Source organism: Salmo salar, chromosome 20 (genome assembly GCF_965601325.2).
Source record: "Salmo salar chromosome 20, fSalSal1, whole genome shotgun sequence".
NCBI classification, from domain to species: Eukaryota; Metazoa; Chordata; class Actinopteri; order Salmoniformes; family Salmonidae; genus Salmo; species Salmo salar.
This window is the reverse complement of record NC_138310.1, coordinates 41,845,985-41,852,123: the sequence shown is the minus strand read 5'-3', so window position 1 is coordinate 41,852,123 and position 6,139 is coordinate 41,845,985. Positions and strand designations below refer to the sequence as shown.

At 41.0% G+C, this 6,139-nt stretch overlaps 1 pseudogene; it reads right to left on the bottom strand.

The window, feature by feature from the left end:
* Positions 1-2,335: 2,335 nt before the first annotated feature.
* Positions 2,336-5,017, bottom strand: LOC106580710 (alpha-(1,3)-fucosyltransferase 7 pseudogene; annotated as a pseudogene).
* Positions 5,018-6,139: the final 1,122 nt, after the last annotated feature.

Genomic DNA, 6,139 nt, shown 5'->3' with positions numbered 1-6,139 from the left:
TGTGGGTGTATGATTTATTACATTACACAATCTGTGGAGACTAACTTTGATACTTGCATCATACTTTTGAATGTTACCCAGACCATGATTTACAGTGAAATATACAGGCCAATGTCCAAACCACAAACCTTTTAAATAGTAGTGAACAGGGAGATTGTGTTGGAGGCACACACTGTGCAGAATGTGAAATTGAATAACCAATCCAGATACAAGTTTCCTAAATCATAGACTGCAGTATGACCCAGACTCCTGGACTGAAAAGCATGGATAATCTCAGTTGAAAATTCAGTTGAGGAATAGGCTTAATCTGGCTCTGGGAACTGGTCCTATAAATCATTCTGGAACTGCAGATGTTAGGCCATATGCCTTTCAAACAGAGATGGAGCATAGTGGGAATATGCCAATTTATCAAGCTGTCAATAGCAATCATTGGCAGACTAAATAACTGTGTCCCAAATAACACCCTATTCCCTACATGGTGCCCTACTTTTGCCAGCGCCTTATCGACCCTGGTCGAAAGTAGTGCACTATGGTATGTGGAGAATATGGTGCCATTAATGACGCATTCTGAAGATCTGGATCAACTCATCTTTGACTTTCTTCATTACCAAAAATGTCTTCTTTTTTTTACATACAAACGTGATTTTAATATGTTTCATAAATGTACACATGCAGTATGTATGGTAAACCTTTACACTTTGTTATGTAGCCATTATATTCTCAGTATCAATGGTCCCTCTATGCATGACTTGATGCTGTGCTCTGCTGAAAAAGGGATACAATTCAATATGCATTTATGATCCTTACAAGTTTCTTGTGTAAACTTGCTTATGATGATATTTAAATAACTTGAATGATTTCAAAGGAATTTGGAACTTCTTTACAGAACTCTGAAACAGAGCAACCCCATTATGTACATACATATACACAGTGCTTGACTTGGGCAGGAGCTCACCGGAGCTGAGTACCGGCACCTCAAATGTTCAACTGCTTGAGCTCCTGTTCCTCTTATATAGAATATTAGCTCAAAAGTATTGTGGAGCTCCTGCACCTAAACAGTACCGGCACCCAGAATGAGTACTGGAAGCTATTTCAGTCCAAGTCAAGCACTGAATATACCGTATCAAACAAACACATGGCTTGTCCCATGATTTGTGATGTTATTTATGTAAATAACCACTGATGTGTACTGTACAGAGAGATGGCAACCTGGCTCTAATGATGTATTTGTACACATTATTATTCTATATTTCTGATTGCTGTGTCAAATAAACCTTTTTTTCTTTAGCCTAGTGTGCCTCTAAAATGGCACCCTATTCTGTATATAGGGCATTGCTTTTGACGAAAGCCCTATAGTTTTTGGTCAAATGTAGTGCACTATATAGGGAATAGGGTGCCATTTTGGATGCACAATAGAGTCTGTTCAGAAGTTGCCTATTACGGTTATCTCTCAGGAAAACGTGTTATTAGCTCTTTTATTTACTTAGGACAACTCCACACAAAAACTATATTTTGGTATTTGTTGCATTAGTCCATTGTTGATATAGTCCCAAAATATTTTGCATTTCAGCAATCAATTTTCAAAATGCATAAATACAGCTGGTATGATGCATCGAGCATCATATGATGCTGCGTTTTGGATCATGATGCAAAATGCATCACACTGGCTATATTTCTGTATTTTGAAAGTTGTATATCTTCATTGCTGACATACAAAACATTTTGGGACTATATCAACCGTGGACTAATGAAAAAAATGAGTTTTTGGGTGGAATTTTCATTTAACTTTTCCCCTAACTCTCTGCCTCCACTCTCTCTGAAGAACAGTGGAGTGGTCAGACACATACAGTAATGGGATGCTCTTTGGGTGCAGATGATTTGATTTGCCTTTTTGGTCCTCAAGAACAATGTATGTGAGACAGAAAGAGTATTGGACTCGTAGAATGGACCCATTCATTGATGTAGGCCTAGATTACTGGTAAAGATGAACATCAAACTTAAACCTTCTTTGGCTGTTACCATATAGTTACCATATACCTACATCAATATTGTCCCCTAGGGTTGCAAAATGCAAATAACTGTCCAAAAATTCCCAGGTTTTCCAGAAATTTTAGTTTGATGGATTGAAAGTTGCTCTTTGTTTTCTCCCATGAATGTGGATGGTTATACATCTCCAGGACTCCCCTTTTATACAGTAAAACCACCCTCTCTAAATAACGACACACCAGATGAATTAACACACCAACCCTGAGAGATGACCGACCTCTTTTACTACTACTGGAATTGCTGGACATGATGCATGTAGACATTTCAGAGATGAACATGGAAAATAAATATTTATATTATCTTCACTGCAACATGGTCTGCTGTGCTGTTTTCTTTAATGATATGATAGACATTCTTGTTGCAAGCTGATCAACTGTCTTGGATCTCATGAGAGAGAAGCAAAAATATGTTAATAGCTGATCTAGCCTTTAAAACAAGTAATGAGGTAAAAACCATGTTATCAGTTCAAGTTATTTCAGTTTTTAGGTAATCATGAGTCATGACCTCTGGTGGCCAGAGCTATAATTGCATGTTGATCTGTTATTGGTGGATTGTTCCCTGAATCCATAGACATTGAGATGATAAAGCAACATCCCCTCAGTATCTATACCAGAAACTTTTTTTTTGCATCCGAAATGGCAACCTATTCCCTATAAAATGTACTATGTAGGGAACAGGGCACCGCCTTGGTGTGTAATCTGCATTGACACTAGAAATTAAATCATATGCATCACAATTAGTCGTAAAGTTACATTAGGATACAGAGGAGTATGGTTAAAATTGAGTGATATACAGAACTTTCAACACACAGTAATTTCTCTGAGACGGGTTGTTTAGATTTAGTATTTGTACAGGAATTTTGTTTGTGGTTTGTGGTCGACCCAGAAACACTTAGAGGAGAGAGATCCAGGCAGAAATTACTGAGAGCGGCCTCAAATGGTGTGACCTGGAAAAACTTGCCCCGGACCGAGTGAGATGGAGGACATTCATCAACTGCCTATGAAGGGTATGAACTGTACTGTAGAGTATTATGAGTAGCCAAATACTGAGAGAAAAAAAATCATTGAAAGCTTACTGCTGGGAAAGACATTTCCTTGTGCTATTTAAATAGCATTATGAGCCAGCCTACATGGTTGTGTAATGGTTTTATTTGTGGCAATTCTTGGTCTTGTAAAGGCTGGAATGTAGTCAATGGGACCTTACACGTGATTGGACACTGTTGGTACACATTCATACTACCTCTTCTCTTTTTTAACTGAAGTTACGATTTTTCTGTGGTGTTTCTGCATTGGGGACCAAAATGCAATGTTGTACTGTCATCAGGCTGTTATGGATGTTAAAGTCACACACAATCACAACAATGCATAAATTAATGTATTTCACGTTTTACCTGTGACATTTTGTGTGTGAACGAACTGGCCCTGTTTTAAGTACAGCCCAGCAAAGGTTGTTGAACATGTCTTTTCACTGTTGTTTTTTTTATTTCTTAACTTATCTATTGTTCACCTATTACCTATGTTTTACTTAAAATTGCACTGTTGGTTAGGGCCTGTAAGTAAGCATATCACTGTAAGGTATACTCCTGTTGTATTCGGCGCACGTGACAAAAACACTTTGATTTGATTTGAATTAGGCTAAAACAAAGATACCAAATAACTTGCAGTAAAAGCAGCTTTTGCCTGTTATCTATTGGCCCATCCATCCAGATCATAGTACACCTTTTTAGCTGGCAGTCTGTGATAGTTGATACAGATATTACAGAGCCTCTCTCTCCAGTCTGTGTATGTCTTTATTTCATGGGTCTGACGCCACTTGAAGTAAGCCTCATAGCGCCCTCTGTCTGTGGCCAGCTGCTGTAAGAAGGCAGCCAGCCGCTCTGTGCTGCTGAAGTCACTGACATGGATGAATGAGCCTGAGGGCACCAAGGCCTCATAGTTAGACCGAGAGGGCCCCAGAACCACAGGTACTGCCCCTGCTTGGTAGGCATTCCTCCACAGCTTCTCAGTAATGTAGTCTATGGCCACTGAATTCTCAAAGGCCAGGTAGAAGTTACAGCGGCCAATGGTGGGTATCAGACTTTGGTCGGTCAGTGGCCTCTTTAGCCAGCGGCCATACACCTCTATAGGAATGTACTTCCTTAGGCTCTGGTAGACTTGACTCCTGGCATGGTCAGGGCTGTAGTTGCTGACCACCCAGCTGGCCAGGCAAGCCCCTTTCTTAGGGATCACATAGCTGCTGCTGTTTGGTGGAACAAGAACTTCCACCGTCTTCCCATAGGGCATTGGTACGTCAGCGTCCGCTCGGTAGCTCATGGTCCAGTTGAACAGTCCTTTGTACTGGGTCAGGTTGCCGTTGTTCACCGGGGGCTCCAGGGAGAGCCAGAGCCAGCGCTGGGAGGCCGGCCGTGGGAGATGGAGAGGCAGGGCGGAGCGACCCGTCCTCAGCTCATGGTGGTGGAAGACCACCACGTCTGCCTGTGGGTACAGGGAGGTGTTGTCACTGAGGAGGCAGCCTGGGATACCGTACTCATTGCTGCAAACGTCTCCCTCCAGGCTGTAGGGGCGGCTGAAGGGCCAGTGCCACAGCAGAATGGTGAGGTTCCTGAGTTGGTGTTGATGAGTGGTCCCCATCTCAGCCTGCAGCCTCTTGTGGAGCAAGTACAAGGAGATGCTGAAGATCATGATGCCGGAGAGGAACAGGGGCATGGAGGCAGCCATCTCTGACCCAGGGGGTGACAGGCAAGCAACACACTGACTGGTACAATTGCGGCGTACTTTAGTTTAGTCCACGATCACACAATCTCCTTGGAATTTTAACTGTAGTAGTGTGGTATTTCCTCCCTGGTAAGAAATATAAATTAGTATCCAATCAGAGGTGTAGTGGAGGGTACACACAAATAAACACAGTTTACCCACCTTTTGTGGAAAAACAAATTGAAAAGCGTTACTTTTTTCACCGTGACCGGTGATCACAGTTTACTCACCTACTGGTTTTAACACTACATCACTGTATAATGCAGAAGATTTAAGGCCTGATCAAAAAGCTTAGGAAATGCATAACTTTCATAAATCTGAATCAGGCCCTTAAAGAAAAATACAATAATAGTTGGATGAAGCTCTTTGAATTTCTTATGAATGCAGACATGGACAATACAGGAATAGATTATCTAGTGAATGAAAACACTTTTAGAAGACTGCACCAGATTTACATTAATCACTTCTTCATTTCATCACTTCTTCATTTCATCACTTCTTCATTTCATCACTTCCTCATTTCATCATTTCATCACCTCTTCATTTCATCACCTCTTCATTTCATCACTTCTTCATTTCATCACTTCCTTTCCGATATTGACACTCCTATTTGCAACATCTTCAATTTAAGCCTCAAAGTGTGTGCCCTGAGACTTGGAGGGAAGCAAAGTCACTCTGCTACCTAAGAATAGTAACACCCCCTTTACTGGCTCAAATAGCCAACCAATCAGCCTGTTACCAACCCTTAGTAAACTTTTGGAAAAAATTGTGTTTGACCAGATACAATGCTATTTTACAGTAAACAAATTGACAACAAACTTTCAGCATGCTTATAGAGAAGTGTTACGAACCGGCTCAGAGTTCGCAACAAAAGGGAGACAACGTGGAGACAAGGAATATCAAAATATATATCAGACCGATGTCCCAACAGCAAGTAGAACAAGCATTTCCAGGCTGGGCAGGGGCCTGGAAACTAACCAAGGTACACTCTCCAACACAGCACACATATCACACAAACAAAGGCAACCAGTACTGAGCACCAAACTTAAACTAACAACATATACAAACAAAGCACCTACAGAATTTAACATTACCTCCACGTTTTCTCCCAAACACAATCCGTTCAAAATCCCGGACGAGCACCCACTTGTTACGAACCGGCTCAGAGTTCGCAACAAAAGGGAGACAACGTGGAGACAAGGAATATCAAAATATATATTTATTAACTAAAGTAAACTAAGAACAATAAACAATGTTGTGTGTAGTCAGTAGTGTAAGTGAGTGTTTTGCATGCCTGAATGTAATAGTGCAGGGTGTTGAAGGATGCCAAAGCAAATAAC